This window comes from Schistocerca piceifrons, chromosome 1 (assembly GCF_021461385.2).
Source record: "Schistocerca piceifrons isolate TAMUIC-IGC-003096 chromosome 1, iqSchPice1.1, whole genome shotgun sequence".
Classification (NCBI taxonomy): Eukaryota; Metazoa; Arthropoda; class Insecta; order Orthoptera; family Acrididae; genus Schistocerca; species Schistocerca piceifrons.
Window position 1 is genome coordinate 638,778,963 of NC_060138.1, and position 20,077 is coordinate 638,799,039.

The following is a 20,077-nucleotide window of genomic DNA, read 5'->3' on the forward strand; positions in this document are numbered from 1 at the left end:
GCCATGGTAACCATTTCAAATGCTACATATGTGCACTGCATTTGTTATTCATTTTGGAAATTGATCCTTGGTACATAAATATTGTAACAGTGGCATGACTGCGCTTGTGCTTATGTCATATCATAAAATCTTTGGTTTCTGGCACTATTCTTATTAGGATTATTTGCTTGTTTTGTTGTCCTGTGTTCATACCATTCATTTGTACCTATAATAGTCAAGCACTTTATACATGAAAAGAATGATTGTATAGATAATAAATGTAAGAGATGTTACTCTTTCTATGGAGTTAAGAACATAGTTTGTTTAGTTATTTTCCACAGAACTACAATGTTTAAAAAGAAATTTTTTTTCTGCCATGCAGCTGATGCTACCACTTCCCCCAATGATTTTCGAAACTCTAATGGAATGTTACCTATCTCACCTGCCTTATTTGATTATAAGTCTTCCAAAACTCTTCTAAATTCTAATTCTAATATTGGATTCCCCGTCTCTTCCCTATTGACTCCGGATTCTTCTTCTATCACGTCATCAGATAAGTCCTCATGCTCACAGAGGCCCTCAGTGTACTCTTCCTGCTGTAATATCCACGACTATTGTATTCAGAACAATATTCACGACAGCATTGTGTGTGGAATATGAGCGAACGTTCTCGTGATATTAATAAAAAAGGACTTCATCGATACTAAAATAATAATAAATAAATATTGTCATTGACATAATTTAATTTTCTGTGAAAATCATATCTCAGACAATACTCATGGAAAAAGATAATGGAAATCTTCATCTTTTGTTATCTGTGATTCTACTAGAATAATCCTTCTTGTTCGAACTGTTGTAGTGATCGGACATGTTGATATCTTGTAGCACTGAGGTCTGTATAAAACTGTATTATGTTGTCAATTAACATTTGAAAAATAGAGTTTCTGTGTCGTTGAATTCTTTGTTTAAACTTTTATGTTATTGTAATTCTCGTCCTATATAAATGTTAAGTTTTTTGCTCAGCTACAAGGAAGCGAAGCCATTAGCGCTATTGATCTACAGCGCGGTTTATTGGTAAATGCTGAATAATTAGCGATTAACATTGAGAAATATTTTCAAACGTCAATGCATATAGTGAAGGGACAAAAATTTAATATATATTATTTGTTAGTAGTAAAAGAGGGCCTGAAGCAGAATCGATAAATGATTGTCTTATGTTAGCTGCCTTCTTGGTGAAATATTGCAGCGGCAGTTTTAAATTGATTATCTATACGAACATAAAAGTTGTTGGTCATAATGCGATAATAACTGTGTATTGGTGGCCAAGAACCCACTTTGAGAAAGTAAATTCGACTTAGATTGTGAATAATCTTTAAATATAGTGCAAAATGCATCTTACGTGATATAAGTTCTTATTTGCTGATGTATGAAGCCTAGTTATTTCGTAATAATTTTTATGAAATATTTTGACAGGAAAAATTCATTAGTGTCGTGTGCGTGTAGTATTGTGTGACAAGGCTGTCCATTTTGCTTAAAGAAAAGTGCTGCCACTTCGAATAACAGTTGTGTTAAATTCGATAAACGATCTGCAGCTTAGTGCCATTTACACTGCTTGACAGGCAACATTGCTACACGTTCCCAATTGGAGATTTCTTTAACAAAATAATGACTATTAGTCGGGAAAAGCAGTGTTCAAATAAAACCTCTGTTACATTGATAATAAGTAACTAGTTTTATGGTAATCTTGCTGAAATTGTACACAACATGCAATCAAACCACAATACTAGCACGCCACACTACCTATCCGTTTCCACATCTGATTTTTTTTTAACAGTGGACTTTCCGTTGCACTCTTGATGTTACGACCCTTGCTTTTAATTTCACCGAAAACTTGATTTGAATTTTCTGTACGCTGCATTAGTCCTTCTGAGAATCATTTCTTTTTCGATTTCTTCAGGTTTTTCTTTGAGGCTTTTTTCAGGTTTTCCTATTTAAGTTGTTCGTAATTTAATTCCTAGGTATTATTTGAAATTACGGCCTTTAGATTTGACTGATTTATGATGAAACCGAAGTTTAACGGACTCCTTTTGGCACTCATGTGGATGCCACACACTTTTCATTATCTAGGTTCAATTGCCAATTTTGTCACCATACAGATACATTTTGTAAATCGTTTTGCAATTTGTTTGGCCTTCTGATGACTTTACTAGGCAGTAGACGAGAGCGTCATCTGCGAACAACCTAAGACTGCTGCTCAGATTATCTCCTAAATAGTTTATATGTGTAAGGAACAGCAGAGGCCTATAAACTACCTTGAGAAATGCCAGAAATCACTTCCGTTTTACTCGATGACTTTCCGTCAGTTCTTACGAAATGTGATCTACCTGACAGAAAATCACGAATCCAGCCACGCAACAGCGACGAAATTCCACAAGCATGCAATTTGACTATAATCCGCTTGTGAGGTACGGTGTCGAAAGCCTTCTGGAAATCTAGAAACATGAAATCAACTTAAAATCCCTTGTCGATAGCATTCGACACTTCGTGTGAGTAAAGAGCGTCAGAGAGGCAGTTCTGCCGTTGCTGTTGATAATGAAACCAAGATTTAAGACGTTCATAGGACTTGTCAACCTGGAAAAAGCATTCAACAATGTCACATGTTGCAAGATGTTCGACATTTTCAGAAAAATGGGGCTAAGCTGCGGGGAAAGACGGGTAAGATACAATACTTACAAGAACCAAGAGGGAAGAATACGAGTGAAAGATCAAGAACAAAGTGCAAGAATTAAACAGGGTGTAAGACAGGGATGCAGTCTTTCGCCCCTGCTGTTCAATCTGTACGTCAAAGAAGTAATGACGGAAAAAAGGAAGATTCAAGAGTGGGATTAAAATTCCAGGTGAAAGGATATCAATATTAAGATCCGCTTTTGACATTGATATCCTCAGTAAAAGTGATGAAGAGTAACAGACTCTGTTGAATGAAATGAACAATCTAATGAGTACAGGATATGAAAAGAGTAAATCGACGAAAGACAAACTAATAAGGAGTAGCAGAAGTAGATGAAGATACGGAATTTCGCTACCTAGGCAGAAAAATAACCCATGATGGATGGAGCAAGGACGACATAAAAAGCAGACAAGCAGTGGCGAAAAAGGAATTCCTGTTGAAAAGAAGCCCATTAGTTTTAAACATAGGTCTTAGTCTGAGGAGGAAATTTCTGAGAATGACCGTTTGAAACAGCATTGTATGGCAGTGAGAAATGGACTATGGGAAAATCGGAACAGAAGAGAGCAGAAACATTTGAGATGAGGTGCTACAGAAGAATGTTGAAAATTATGTGGACCGAAAAGCTAAGGAATGAAGAGTTTCTTCGCAGAATTGGCGACGGAAGGAATATGTGGACAACACTGGGAAGAGGGAAATGGCAGCATCAAACCAGTCAGAAGAATGTTGACTCAAAAAAAGTGACAGTCCATCATGGAGATTGGACTACTTTCCTTATTTTCATTCACTGATGACATGAGGCATTAGGGTACAAAAGGGATAACTACCGTACTCCCAATTATGGAAGTTATTTTTGTATCAGAAACGGGCAGTTCAAGCAACTTGTGATGCAATATCGCAAACCTCTTATCGACCCTTGTTCAGGTGTCTAGAATACTGACATTGGCCTCTCAATATTTATTTTCCTTTGTTGTTAACAATATGAGCTTATTCCCAAGAATTTGCAGTTTTCACTCAGTTGGCATTAGGGAGAAATCCGTCTGCAATTGGATCGTACCTCCTTGACTCTTGTGCTGTAGTCCGGTGCATCCATTTCCAGTAAGCTGTCACAAGAATTAAAAAATCTTAGCAGTAATCCTCGCACATTCAAGTCTAAACTGAAGAATTTGCTCATGGTCACTCCATCTGTTGTGTCGGATGGTCCTTGCAAATAATTAAGCTAGTTGCTGTGTTACTGTTGGTTATGCTAATATACAGGATGGTTATAATTAAACTTTCACTGTTTGAGAGAGCTCCCACGAATAACGAGTGAACGTAGGACAATTAAACTTTGCGGAAACACTTGTAAGGACATGCAATGGAGAAGTAACGAATAAACAGTTAAATGAAACACATTTTAATTTCCACATGAGAGAGCAACATCTGTTGATTGAGTGCGATGTTCACGTTCCAGATTACAAGCGTTGCTCAATGTGACGACGACCATGTGGATGCACGACAGCTTGGAACGGCTCTACAGATTGCAGGACAACTGTTCGCAGCAATGGTGAACCATGGAATGTTCAGCTGTTGTGACACAGCTCGTGCACTGCTTGAAGATTACATATTGCGTATAGCGTTGTCAGAAGTGGCGAAAGTAACTTCTTCAACAATCTGTAGCTCAATTGACCGTCGGCCTCTCCCAGGACCAATTCCCAAACCACCAGTTATTTCGAGCTTAGGAATCATGTTCTTCAACTTCGGTGCGGAAAGAGGACCTGTCTGTATTCCTTCAATGCCTCGATGCGAAGAGCAGGAGCACTATTTCTGTTGTTTTGATAAAACAGCTTTTGGAGAAAAACTCTGCTCACCTTGTCGAGAACCATGTTGAGCTGTAATGGGGACTGATGACTTTGTTTCAACCCGACGTCGCCGAACCAATGTCGGCGCCTCAGTTTTGTCACTGACACTACTAAGAAAGTAACTCATGCAGAGCACACTATGAACGCCATTTCTATAAAGTTGGGTACCCATGGGCCAGATAATTTTGCGTCTACACTGGCTCAAATACTGAAAGTTTTATTATAACCACCCTGTATACTGGCAGCTTTTCGTCTGCCTAGGATTCGTGTACATTTTATTTTATCTATTATTACTGTTGTGTACATAGTTCTGCGTAGTCAGCGCGTACACAACTTTCCCACTAGAGCGCGCCCCGCTAAGCACAACAGCGCAGGCGCAGCGCTCGTCCGTCTCCGCTCTACGAGATGGCGCTGCCATAAAGACGGACCAAATTCTGCTTCCGCCGATCGCGTATTAATATGTAACGCAGCCAATTAGATTGCTGCTAACGTAGAACCTTTTCTTTCTCCTCGCGGATCACATTCGCGCAGTGATACATGAACGCACGAGGTATTATAACGAGTGTACAGACCTCCGATTAGTTAGTATGCATTTATCTGCACCTGTCTGTATTAGTCTGCATTTGTCTGTACCAGTCTATAGTCAAGTTTCAGTCTGCGCCTAATAAGATTATCATATCCCTGTACATAGCCATGAAGAGAAATGTATAGACACTTTGTCAAGTATCAGAGATATATGAGAATAAGATTAACGTACCAAGACCAAAGGAACTTCAGATTGTCAATTGTAAATAGCATCCAGAATCAAGTTAAGTAAGGTTTATGATTGTTATTATTTTAATAAATGTGTGTGAAAATTAATCAAGTTCTGTTTAAAGTTGGTCACCGTCAATCTGCTACTCTAAGCGTGCAAGTGGCATTTCTATCGTCTGACCTAACGGCAGAAGAAAAACACGCCACGATAAGACCACGAGACATATTGCTGACACTCGCCTACTTCGTTAGAGCGACAAGTCAACTAATCTGATGGTGTGTGTACCGAAGGTCTTACAGTACGCACACCACAATTACTTTTCTGATGTCAATTTCATGTACTGCCTCGTTCCACGAGCATGAAAATTTGCTCCTCAATTTCATCCTACAGCACTATAAGTGTGAAATAAAAAAATTAAAATAAAAGACTGCTACCGATGCCGAGACATAATCCAAGCCAGCCGACGGTCCCATGTTAGCCAACCAGCTTTGTCCACACCCAGCCAGTTCATCTTCTAACTACCGGTCTGCGAGGTGCTGCTAGACCTGATGATTCCGAGGTTCGGGCTGGAGTCACCGAGAGAAGACCACCTCCGGGGCGGTTCCAACCGGTGTCTGGGCGTCTCCAAGGGGCCTGAGGTTAGGAGCCTGCGCGACAGCGCGCCACGCACCACGTCGAGTGCCGGGGCAGCAGGCTCTCCAGCACAGTAGAACGGGACCTGTGGCACGCGTCACAGCTTGTGGCACTACACGTCTTCCGAGTTGCAGCGACCGTCTCCGGCGCCGAGCGAGTGACTATTTTGGACCAATTTAGTACTTAGTAAATGCGCATTTACGTACTTGCAAGCCCTCGATAACATATGACAACGTTAAGGACTTTATTGGATACCTTTTCATTGACGTACTGCAAAAGAAAAATTTGGAGTAGGAATTAAAATCCGTGGAGAAGGAATAAAATCTTTGAGGTTTGCCGACGACTATGTAATTCTGTCAGAGACAGAGCAGTTGCGGAATGGACAGTGTCTTGAAAGGAGAATATAAGATGAACATCAACAAGAGCAAAACGAAATTAACGGAATGCAGTCGAATTAAATCATGTGATGCTGAGGGAATTAGGTTAGGAAATGAGACACTTAAAGTAGTAGATGAGTTTTGTTATTTTGGAAGCAAAATAAATGATGATGATTGAAGTAGAGAGGATATAAAATGTAGACTGGCTATGGCAAGGAAAGCGTTTCTGAAAGTATTTGTATGGAGTGTAGCCATGTGTGGCAGTGAATCATGGACGATAAATAGTTTAGATAAGAAGACAATAGAAGCTTTCGAAATGTGGTGCTGCAGAAGAATGCTGAAGATTACATGGGTAGATCACGTAACTAATGAGGAAATACTGAACAGAATTGGGATGAACAGGAATTTGTGGCACAACTTGACTAGAAGAAGGGATCGGTAGGTAAGACACTTTCTGAGGCGTCAAGGGATCACCAGTTTAGTATTGGAGGGCAGCGTGCAGGGTAAAAATCGTAGACAGAGACTAAGAGATAATTACACTAAGCAGATTAAGATGGATGTAGGTTGCAGTAGGTACTCGGAGATGAGGAGGCTCGCACAGGAAGAGCAGCATGGAGAGATGCATCAAACCAGCCTCTGGACTGAAGACCACAACAATAACTTTTTTCCCGCCTGGCCCCGGACGTGGCCTAACGCTCGCGATGCATGTCGGGCAAGACAGTTCATGCGACCTCACAAGTTCGTAATGGGGCCCATATTTCCCGTCGGCCCCACAGACGCGAGACTGACGTTAGTCTTCTAACAAGCGGCGCCCCTGAGAAACACGGGTCCGGAAATAAACGAGGCCCATGGAAAATAGGGGTCCAGTAACGAACTTGAGACGTCACTCTAGTTGCTTTGCTCGACATAAATCACGAACGCTCGCCTACGTCCGGGGCCAGGCTGGAAATCAGTACGTCAGAGAGAATAAAGTCCTTAACGTTGTCAAGTGTTATTGGGAGCTTGCATGATTTAAACGCGCTACTAAGAAATGTTAGGCTGGTCTAAAATAGTAATTTGCTCCGTGCTGGAGATGGTCACATCAATCTGTAAGACCTGCAGTGTTCACTAAGATCTGTAGTGAGTGTTACTGAATAAAGAACGTACTGTGATGCACGCCACAGGGCCTACATAGCACGACGCTGCTACTTTGCTGAGGCAGCTGTCAGGTAGCACTGCTGCCCGGAGGTCAATACACGCCATTGAGTCGCCGCCAGCAATAGGTGTATGTGCGTCTTACTGAATAAAGGAATGTACACTCTAAGACAAAAAAAAAGAAAAAGAAAAAAGACGCACCACGAAAGAATTATCCAAATGGGACAGAAATCGGTAGATGTGATGTACATGTATAGACAAACAAATGAGCACAGTGTCCTAAAAACTGGATGATTTATTCGAGAGAGTGAGCTTCAAAAACTGAGTAAGTCAAAGATGTGTTGGTCCACCTTTGGTCCTTATAGAAGCAGTTATACGGCTTTGCATAGATTGACAGAGTTCTTAGATGTCCTCCGCAGGGATATCGTGCGAAGTTCTGTCCAATTGACGCGTTAGATCGGCAAAATCCCGACCTGATTGGGGATGGATCCGGCTACCTTGCTGGTCAAGGTAGGGTTTGGCAAACACAAAGACAAGCAGTAGAAAATCTTGCGGTATGCGGTTGGATATTATCATGCTGAAATGTAAGCCAAAGATGGCTTGCCCTGAAGGACAACAAAACGGAGCTTAGAATATCGGTGACATACTGTTGTGCGGATGACAACCAAAGGGGTGCTGCTATGAAATGAAATGGTACCCCACACCATTATTCCTGGTTGGTGGGACGTGTGGCGGCCGGCAGTCAGGTTGGTATCCCACCGCTGTCCAGGGCGTCTTCAGATGCGACTTCACTGGTCATCGGGGCTCAACTCGAAATGGGACTAATCTCTGAAAGCAGTTCTACTCCAGTCAGTGAGATTCCTAACCAAATGTGGCCGTCACCACTGCAGACGTGCTTGTTGGTGTACACAGGTTAATGGTACTCGGCGCAGGGGGGCCCATGAACTCAGCCCACTTTCTGTTACCCGTTTGTTAATGGTCCTTGTGCTCACTGAAGCACCACTTGCACGTCGAATAATAATGAATCTAGAGCCCTGAGTGTCTCTCTGACGATCGCTCGATCCTCTCGTCCTGTCATCTCTCTAGATGGACCGCTTCCTTCCTGATGCTATGTTCTACCATGGTTCATCCATTCCTGCCAAATCGTCGAATAGGGGCAGAGTTACTATTCGAATGTGAAACGATTTGCCGATTAATCCGACCAGCACGTCCTCTCTCAAATGCTGACATCTGCGTATATTGTACATGCGCATGACTGCGAGGCATAGTTACTGTTCAGCTGAGTACATAGAATGAAAATCGCAAAGATTTTTTATGCTCTGGCATCGACGTGTCTCATGTTTACTGGTCATGCCAGCTGCACCGTCAGATTGCGCTGCAGTATCACACATTCATCCATCGCCCACGAAAGCTTACAAATTTGTATTTTCAATCGAGACCTGTGTGAATGTCAATTCGTGACCAGTTTTCATAGCTCCTTGATGGTGCATCGTTTCTTTTTCTGTGTCCTGGAGTGTATTTGCCAATTGAGCTCTTATGATTCCACGTCTGCCGTGTTGCTGATGTTACGTAGCGAATCGTCCTGCACACGTCATTCTGTCTATCCCGACAATTAGTCGCTGTCCGCACCCCTGACATATTTGGATACTACAGCTGAATCGGTGTAAGATGATCTCTGACAGTTGCAATGTGCTGGCAGCAACAGTTTCGCAGGCCTGTGTTAACCAGTGACGTAAGGCGATTCTGTAAACGTCTCCAAGGCTCAGTGTTGTCACAGCGCTGTAGATGGTTACTGTTTTGCATGGAGCTGTTAACGTTTCGCTGTTGAAAGCTGGCAACAGCGCTGGGAGCCGTCAAGGCTCTTCTATACCATCTCGATTACAGAACTAGTACTAGTAGCATTATCAGCAGCAGCAGTTAGTAGTATTATGCATCTGTGGATAACTTTTGCTAGTTTATTGGACATATCATAACACAAGAAAACATAGACGGTACAAACAGGCGTTTACCGAGTACATACTGACAGGTCTAATTCGACGAATATGGGACAGGTAGTTCCATCAGCAGCAAACAAAAAGAGTTTGAGGGAAGTTTGAATGGCTGAGGGTTTGCGAGTCTTGTAGAGGAATTGAGGTGTGCAACTCACGTAGGGCGCCGCGTGGGCTGCAGCTTCTGGGGACTGCAGCGGAGGTGTCGGAGCAGCAGATGGCTGGCGGCGCCGGGTCCGGGGGCGGCGCAGGCGGTGAAGGCGGCGGAGGCGGCAGCGGCGGCAGTGGCCGCGTGGGGGGCGGCGGCGGCGGCCGAGGCCAGCGTGCGCGCGCGGCGGCACGCCGCCCCCAGGGGGGACAGCCGCGGCACCGCCTGCTGACACGCGCCTGCAACAGTGCACCGCCCGCTGCAGAACCGAACCACTGCCTGCGGCAATCTGAAAACTGCTCCAAACACGTCCGAGTTTCAGGTGAAACGTAATCTGCGAAAAACGCGGCCGTTTGAATAGATCTTTTCCCAGCCTATTGGAAGGTAAGATAACATGCGTCTGCAACTTTCAGTTCCGACGGCGGAAAGCATCATGTTTGAAACTACTCGAAAGCAGTCCCTGATTATGTGAGATCTTAACTTTTCCCGGCGAATTGAATGTTCAAATAATTTACGGGTTTGCTGCCAGGTGATGTCGTCGACCACCGGTGATATTTCGGCAGGAGCACACGCTGCCATTCTCAAGGCATGCCTTTCACCCGGCAGCAAACCCGTAAATTATTTGAACAAGTCCCTGATTAATTAGGAGACTGAGGAAATTGGATAGAGGGCATAGCTCGAATTAAAAAGAGCAGGTTAAACATTAACAAAGAGATATATGTATTATTTAACGGGTAAAACGATCACCCCGTTGCAGTTGTACGTTGCCCATCTAACGGCTTCCAGGGGCAACAAAAATTTAATTTCAGTACTTCATATAGTTACTGACCGAATTTAAAAATTTAAAAATCTATCATAATCTACTTATTAAGATGTATACTCTTACGTTAAAGGTTTAATACAATAAGACAAGTAATAAAGCTAGATATTGTGTATACGTCTTGAGGGAGAGTAACTCACGGTGCGCACATTACCCGGGGTATATTCATCCAGCCTTTCAGAATGAGAGCACTTGGCGACTACTAACAAACTTTACCAAATTTTTCTCAATGACGGCCCTCACAAAATTTTAAAAAGACAGAAGTGCATAGCTTACTACATTTCAGTGTTCACGCAGTAAAACTTTAGCATTAGGAATGACGTTTTAATTTATTATTATCTTACTATTACTTCTGTTCGCGACACAGTTTGCATACAGTATCCATATATACCACTGAATATATTTGCAAAACTGTGCCATTTTAGTTCAGTAGATATCACTCCAAAAACAATGAGACGCGTAAAAAACTAACTTTTCTTAAAACTGAGCGCAAATTATCCATGCTATACTAGTTTCCCTAAAAAATCGAGGATATTGGGGTTACTGGCATTTTACTACTAGCACGTCACAGATATGAGTCGAGACAGCCTTCAAAGCGATTTAGACTTACTAAGAGACAATGAAATAATTTGGGTGAAGGTCACGGTTAAAGCAGGCTCAGACATGGTAACTGAATGTCTCTATAGGCCCCCTGGCTCAGCAGCTGTTGTGGCAGAACACCTGAAGGAAAATTTGGAAAATATTTCGAGTGCATTTCCCAACCATGTTATAGTTTTGGGTGGAGATTTTAATTTACCAGATATAGACTGGGAGACTCAAACGTGTATAACGGGTGGCAGGGACAAAGAATCCAGTGAAATTTTTTAAGTGCATTATCTGAAACTACCTTGAGCAGTTAAACAGAGAACCGACTCGTGGCTATAACATATTAGACCTTCTGGTGACAAACAGACCCGATCTATTTGAAACAGTTAACGCAGAACAGGGAATCAGCGATCATAAAGCGGTTACAGCGTCGGTGATTTCAGCCATAAATAGAAATATTAAAAAAGGTAGGAAGATTTTTCTGTTTAGCAAAAGTGACGAAAAGCAGATTTCAGAGAGTACTTGACGGCTCAAAACAAAAGTTTTGTCTCAAGTACAGATAGTGTTGAGGATCAGTGGACAAAGTTCAAAACCAACGTACAATATGCATTAGATGAGTATGTGCCAAGCAAGATCGTAAGAGATGGAAAAGAGCCACCGTGGTACAACAACCGAGTTATAAAACTGCTACGTAAGCAAAGGGAACTTCACAGTAAACTTAAACATAGCTAAAGCCTTGCAGACAAACAAAAATTACACGAAGCGAAATGTAGTGTGAGGTGGGTTATGCGAGAGGCGTTCAACGAATTCGAAAGTAAAGTTCTATGTACTGACGTGGCAGAATATCCTAAGAAATTTTGGTCTTATGTCAAAGTGGTAGGTGGATCAAAACAAAATGTCCAGACACGCTGTGACCGAAATGGTACTGAAATAGGGGATGACAGACTTAAGGCCGAAATACTAAATGTCCTTTTCCAAAGATGTTTCACAGTGGAAGACTGCACTGTAGTTCCTTCTCTAGATTGTCGCACAGATGACAAAATGGTAGATATCGAAATAGATGACAGAGGGATAGAAAAACAATTAAAATCGCTCAAAAGAGGAAAGGCCGCTGGACCTGATGGGATGCCAATTCGATATTACACAGAGTACTCGAAGGAACTTTCCCCCCTTCTTGCAGCGGTGTACCGTAGGTCTCTAAAAGAGCGTAGCGTTCCAAAGGATTGGAAAAGGACACAGGTCATCCCCGTTTTCAAGAAGGGACGTGGAACAGATGTGCAGAACTATAGACCTATATCTCTAACGTCGATCAGTTGGAGAATTTTGGAACACGTATTATGTTCGAGTATAATGACTTTTCTGGAGACTAGAAATCTACTCTGTAGGAATCAGCATGGGTTTCGGAGAAGACGATCGTGTGAAACCTAGCTCACGCTATTCGTCCACGAGGTTCAGAGGGCCATAGACACGGGTTCCCAGGCAGATTCCGTATTCTTGACTTTCGCAAGGCGTTTGATACAGTTGAAATGGTTCAAATGGCTCTGAGCACTATGGGACTTAAGATCTGAGGTCATCAGTAACCTATAGCTTAGAACTACTTAAACCTCACTACCCTAAGGACAACACACACATCCATGCCCGAGGCAGGATTCGAACCTGCGACCGTAGTAGTCGCGCGGTTCCGGATCGAAGCGCCTAGAACCGCTTGGCCACCGCGGCCGGCTGATGAGAGTTCCCCACAGTCGTTTATTCAACAAAGTAAGAGCATATGGACTATCAGACCAATTGTGTGATTGGACTGTAGAGTTCCTAGATAACAGAACGCAGCATGTCATTCTCAATGGAGAGAAGTCTTCCGAAGTAAGAGTGATTTCAGGTGTACCGCAGGGGAGTGTCGCAGGACCGTTGCTATACACAATATTCATAAATGGCCTTGTGGATGACATCGGAAGTTCACTGAGACTTCTTGCGGATGATGCTGTATTATATCGAGAGGTTGTAACAATGGAAAATTGTACTGAAATGCAGGAGGATCTGCAACGAATTGACGCGTGGTGCAGGAAATGCCAATTGAATCTTAATATAGACAAGTGTAATGTGCTGTGAATACATAGAAAGAAAGATCCTTTATCATTTTGCTTCAATAGAGTAGGTCAGCAACTGGAAGCAGTTAATTCCATAAATTATCTGGGAGTAGGCATTAGGAGTGATTTAAAATGGAATGACCATATAAAATTAATCGTCGGTAAATCAGATGCCAGACTGGAATTAATTGGAAGAATCCTAAGGAAATGCAGTCCGAAAACAAAGGAAGTAGGTCACAGTACACTTGTGTGCCCACTGTTTGAATACTGCTTAGCAGTGTGGGATCCGTACCAGATAGGGTTGATAGAAAAGATAGAGAAGATCCAACGGAGAGCAGCGCGCTTCGTTACAGGATCATTTAGTAATCACGAAAGCGTTATGGAGATGATAGATAAACTCCAGTGGAAGACTCTGCAAGAGAGACGCTTAGTAGCTCGGTACAGGCTTTTGTTGAAGTTTCGAAAACACCGAGGAGTCAAGCAGTATATTGCTCCCTCTTACGTATATCTCGCGAAGAGACCATGAGGATAAAATCAGTGAGATTGGAGCCCACACAGAGGCATACCGACAATCTTTTTTTCCATGAACGATATGAGACTGGAATAGAAGGGAGAACCGATAGAGGTACTCAAGGTACCGTCCGCCACACACCGTCAGATGGCTTGCGGAGTATGGATGTAGATGTAGATGTAGATTGGTATATTGATAGAGGCAGCAGCCAAAGTTATGGTCTGGGGAATGTCTTCGTGGCATTCCCTGCGTGATTTCGTCATTCTGGAAGGCACAATAGATCAACACACGTATGCATCTATCCTTGGGGACCATGACCACTACTACATGCATTATGTTTTCCCTGGGCAGGATGACATCTATCAGCAGGACAATGCACACAGCTCGTAGAGAACCAGCGTGTTTTGAAGAGCACCGGGATAAGTTTATCGTAATCCCCTGGCCATCAAACGACCCCGGATTTAAACCCATTCGAGAATCTCTCTCTGCCGGCCGCGGTGGTCTAGCGGTTCTAGGCGCTCAGTCCGGGGCCGCGCGACTGCTACGGTCGCAGGTTCGAATTCTGCCTCGGGCATGGATGTGTGTGATGTCCTTAGGTTAGTTAGGCTTAAGTAGTTCTAAGTTCTAGGGGACTGATGACCGTAGATGTTAAGTCCCATAGTGCTCAGAGCCATTTGAACCATTTTTTTGAGAATCTCTGGGACCACCTCGATCGGGGAGTTCGCGCCTTGTATCCGCAACCGAGAAACTCAGTGCAACGGGCCACAGCACTGGAGTCAGCATGGCTGCTCATCCCTGTCGGTACCTCCCAGAACCTCACTGACTCTCTTCCTGCGCGACCCACAGCGATACGGGCAGCAAAAAGGTGGATATTCCGGCTTGTGACAGGTTGTTACATTAATGTGGCTGGACAGTGTAGTTATACTATTTTTGAAATTCGAAACGTTGTGAACTACCACTTGTTCCTAAAAGTTACAGCACTTATATTTCTTCAGTTATAAACTTGCTAAAAGTGACACCAATGTTTAAATGAGCTAGGTAGTGAAAGGGAGCCAACTGCGTTGCCGCAGTGGTAACACAGGTTCCCGTCAGATCACCGAAGTTAAGCGCTGTCGGGCTGGGCTAGCACTTGGATGGGTGACCATCCGGTCTGCCAAGCGCTGTTGGCCAGCGGGGTGCACTCAGCCCTTGTGAGGCAAACTGAGGAGCTACTTGACTGAGAAGTAGCGGCTCCGGTCTCGGAAACTGACATACGGCCGGGAGAACGGTGTGCTGACCACGTCCCCCTCCATATCCGCATCCAGTGACGCCTATGGGTGAGGACGACACGGCGACCGGTCGGTGCCTTTGGGCCTTCATGGCCTGTGCGGGAGGAGTTCGGTTTAGTTTGGTTTAATTAGGTAGTGAAAAGGAACGTTTCACGTGGAGATCGCAACACAGCATGCAAGTACAACCTATCGCAATCTTACGGCGTTTGAGAAACGTCGAATCATTGGTACGAGGAACGTTGGGAGCATCATGCCGAGAGATGACACAGACAGTCGGCTAAAGTGCGGTGACTTGGTGGCGAGATGGACCCAGGACAACAGTGTCGCGACAACAGTAGGCATCGGCCATTACAGAAAGAGGCATAGAGAGTCTCGTAGGATTGTTCAACTCGCTTTGATTAATAGAAGGATGACAACAGCCGAATCCGGCCAGAGGTTACAGGACGAGTGACATGGCAAACTGTCGAGAGTAGGGGATTGGAAACCCGATCGAGATCTCAAGTTGCCATGTGTCTTTTCTACTAACACCATACCATAGACAACAGATATTTGTATGGTGTAAAGCTGCAGTTAACTATGACACCGATATGACTGACAGACATTGTCTGGATGTGACCAAAGGACTGATTTGGTAGTTACTGAAGGGCGGCTGAAATCTCAACAGCATGTGACAAGAATGATAAACTTTGTTGTCATACCTTTCATGGCATTTTTCAGTGGGATAATGTAGACACCCACACTGCAGTTTACACTACATGCAACTCGAGAAACACAAGAACCCTTGACTGGCCGGCTTGAGCGCCTGATTTGTCACCCATAGAACATTTCTGGGATGCGATGGGAAGACGAACTTTCACACATGTCTCCAACTAGAAATCTACGTGATTTGGAGTCTGTACCTGAAATGGAGTATGCAGACTTTTTTCTTTGTAAAAATTATAATTTTTTTCTTTTTAAGTAGATATTTTGTGTAGATTCCTTCCCCTTAGACAACATGATGCTTAGTTGTACTACAACATCTAAAATTATGTGCTATATTCATTCCAATTCAAGTGCAACATTTAGTCTGTTCTAGTATCTAGTTAATACACTAAAAGAAACTAGCAAATAAATAAATGAATGAATCTACATGAACTGGCACAACAAATGTTTCAGGCATGGCAAGAACTTCCTCGAGAAAACATCAAAGTTTGGTAGATATCGGAGAGGTGCTTCCACGTCCGTGACCAATGTATCTTATGGATTTTTCAAGCCGATAACGATTTTATCACAAATTTGAAACATATAATAGCTTTTCTTTAGCTCAGCGAAATTTCAGTTCTCAAGCTTTTAATTTATTATCTATGCCAGTCACAGTTTCAAGATAATGTTAAGGAAGGTTACTGACTTCACCCTTTAAGGACCATCTTTACATCACTCTGGGCTGATCACATCATAGGAAGTCACGTAAAATTCTTTGCGATCAACCATTACAAAACTAAAAGCAGAAATAGGCAATGTTCAACACAATTATGGTCACACTAAGACTGGAAAAAATAGTAAATTTAAATCAAAATCAGTTTCTGCATTAGTCTCAGTAACAAAAATTGTTGCTTTAATTCTCAATACCTTTAATATTTCGAAAATCTATTTTCCCAAATAACTACACGATCGCTACAAAATGTTAGCGGGAAATCGATTGCTCTACACTCCATCGCCCTGATGTTTCTCCGACTCGAGGACAGCGAAATCTTAGCCGAGAAATCTAGAACCAAGATACTACCCTTTCTTTACTTCAACATAAATCAGAAATGCCATATTCAGAGATAATTCGAAACTGACGTAACTCTGAGTCTTTGACAGCTATATTCAACGAATGTTGTTGCCCAATGGTGTGGGCTTGGACAGTGGCCAAAGTCAAAGACCCGTTTCAGTCCCGACAGTGCCGAGAAACGAGCCCGGTTTACTGAGAAATGAGTCAGGTTTCTCGGCAAGAGAGATGCACTGACCAGTCGACTACGGAGACGGACAAACCAACAGAGGGAGAGAGTCTTTATAATCCACAATCAGTATATCTAATTTCAGACTTTTGACGCTTTCCAAACGACCAATCCACAAGTGAATTCACTTTTGAGCTACCAGTTTTATTTCGAGCTTAATTAAATTTCAATTGCAATTTAACACTCGAAAAAAATTCCAAGAGGTAGGAGACCATATTCCTCTACATGTACATCTACATCTACATGGATACTCATCAAATCACTCGTAAGTGCCTGGCAGAAGGTTCATCGAACCACCTTCAGAATAATTCCCTATTATTCCACTCTTGATCAGCGCGCGGAAGAAACGAACACCTTTAGCTTTCCGTGCTAGCTCTGATTTCCCTTATTTTACTATGCTGGTCATTCCTCCCTATGTAGGTCCGGATCAACTAAATATTTTCGTAATTGGAGGAGAATGTTGGTGATTAAAATTTTGCGAAAAGAACTCGCCTTAACGAGAAACATCTATGTTTTAATTATGTCCTCCCCAAATCCTGTATCATGTCCGTGATACTCTTTCCCCTATTCCTCGATAACACAAAACGTGCTGCCCTATTTTCAGCTTTATCGATGTAGTCTCTTAATACTGTCTGGTAAGGATATCACAGCGCGTCTGTGCTCCAAAAGAGGACGGACAAGCGTAGCATAGGCAGTCTCTTTAGAGGATCTGTTGCATCTTCTGAGTGTTCTACCAGTAAAACGCAGTCTTTGGTTCGCCTTCCCCACAACGTTTTCTATGTGGTTTTTCCAATTTGAGTAGTCTGTAATTGTAATGCCTAGGTCTTTAGTTGAATTTACGGCCTCTAGATTTGACTGATTTACCATGTAACTCATGTGAATGACCTCATGCTATTCATTATTTAGGGTCAATTGCCAATTGTCACCTCATACAGATATCTTTTTCTGACGATTTTACTAAACGATAAACGACAGCATCATTTGCAAACAATCTACGACGGCTGCTGAGTTTTCCTCCTATATATATAAAAGGAACAGCAAAGGGCCTAGAACACTACTGTGGGGAACGCCAGAAATCTCTTCTGTTTTACTCGATGACTTTCTGTCAGTTACTACGAAATGTGGCCTCTCTGACAGGAAATCACAAATCCAGTCACATAACTCAGACTATATTTCATAAGCACGCAATTTCACAAGAAGCCGCAGGTGTGGTACATTGTAAAAGCCTTCTGGAAATCTAGAAATACGAAATCCTGAAGTACTGAGGAACAAAAATACGAAATCAGATTGCTGCAGCTGTCATTTTTAAGAGAAGTTGAGAATTTGCTCAGAATGGCGGCAATCGTTAGAAACTCTTCAAGTTTCAAAACGGAGCGTTTTCTTCCTCGTGGAGGTATACAGAGAAAGTGAGGACCGCTTTTCGACGGTTAGAGCTGAGGCAGAACGTGTTACCTCTGTCAGCAGAAGTCGCAGACAGTTCTCTACATGCCAGCACGTAGACCTTGGCCTCTGCTTGTCCCCGAAGTTGAGAACGGGCGTATTTTACGGGATGGGAAGCTCATTGAAGAGCAGTGACACAGAGGCCATGAAAGCCCAGAGGAGCGCCAGTACAGCTCCTTTCTGTGTAGCTCGCCACTGTTCGTCTGTTCATTGCTTTGGGGAAAGCGTCGGAATGTCGCTCGGGTGGAGGTGTCACCTTTTTACTCGGCGCGTGCGGCTACGTCCTGCTATGGCCAAAAACCAGCAACACTGAGCCACGTGGTACGAAATCACCGCAGCCACTTCCTTTGCAACCTCGTCCAGTACCTCAGTGGGTTCAGCAGTCTCTCTCTAGCATATCAGGATCCATTAAAGCACCGTCTCCCTAGCACAGCACCAGTGTGTGTTCTGATTAAGGAACTTTGCGTCTGGTTACCATTTCAGGTACATACTCCACATCACGTAGATTGTCAGTTGGAGACAGGTGTGAAAGTACGTCTTCCCATCGCATCCCAGAGATGTTCTATGGGTGACAAATTAGGCGCTCAAGCCGGCCAGTCAAGGGTTCTTGCGTTTCTCGAGTTGTATGTAGTGTAAACTGCAGTGTGGGTGTTTACATTATCCCACTGGAAAATGCCATGAAAGGTATGACAACAAAGTTTATCATTCCTGCCACATACTTTTGAGATTTCAGTCGACCTTCAATAACTACCAAATCCATCCTTTGGTCTCATCCACAGAATGTCTGTCACTCAAATCAGTGTCATATTAACTGCAGCTTTACACCATGCAAATATCTGTTTTCTGTGGTATGGTGTTAATACAAGACGACACATGGCAACTCGAGATGTCGATCGGGTTTCCAGTCCTCTGTTCTCGAGAGTTTGTCACGTCACTCGTCCTGTAACCTCTGGCCAGAATTCTACTGTTGTCATCCTTCTATTAACCATAGCCAGTTGAACAGCCCTACGAGATTATCGTTGCCTCATCCATCCAGTAATGACCGGTGCCTACTGTTGTCGCGACGCTGTTGTCCCGGGTCCGTCTCGCCACCAAGTGACTGTACTACAGCCGACTGTCTGTGTCATCTCTCGGCATGATGCTCCCACGTCCCTCATACCAATGGATCGACGTTTCTCAAACGCCGTAAGACTGCGATAGGCTGTACTTACACATGGTCCTGGCATGCTGTGTTGCGATCTCCACGTGAAACGTTCCTTTTCACTGCTTAGCTCACTTAAACATTGGTGTCACTTTTAGCAAGTTTCTAACTGAAGAAATATAAGTGCTGTAACTTTTGGGAACAAGTGGTAGCAAATTTCAGTTCACAACGTTTCGAATTTCTAAAATAGTATAACTACACTGTCCACTGATAGTCAGGTCCTGCAGAAAGTGTCATCACTTCTGTCTCTAAGCTGGTCGTATGTTGTGTTCCAAAAATGAACAGCGTAGGGACAGAAGTGATGACACTTTCTGCAGGACCTGACCATCATTTTGCAGGGCACTGCTCAAGCACGTACAGTGCAAGCTGTTACTGATTTGTTTGACAGATGGGGCTGCTAAGTGCTATACCGCCTACTGCACTCCCCTGAGTTAAGCCCTCGTGAGCTCAACTCGATTTCTAAACTGAAGGAAACACTTCACGGCATTCGCTTCAGAACTGCTACAAATTCTTCGGGCAATAGACCGCGCCGCTCGAACTGTCAACACAACTGGCACTGCTAAGAGTATCCTACGACTTCAGCATCGCTGGCAACGGGTTGTACAGAATG

The 20,077-nt window shown here is 43.3% G+C and overlaps 1 pseudogene; it reads left to right on the forward strand.

Annotated features, from left to right (window-relative positions):
• Positions 1-14,630: 14,630 nt before the first annotated feature.
• On the forward strand, positions 14,631-14,748 carry LOC124726776 (annotated as a pseudogene).
• The last annotated feature ends 5,329 nt before the right edge of the window (positions 14,749-20,077 follow it).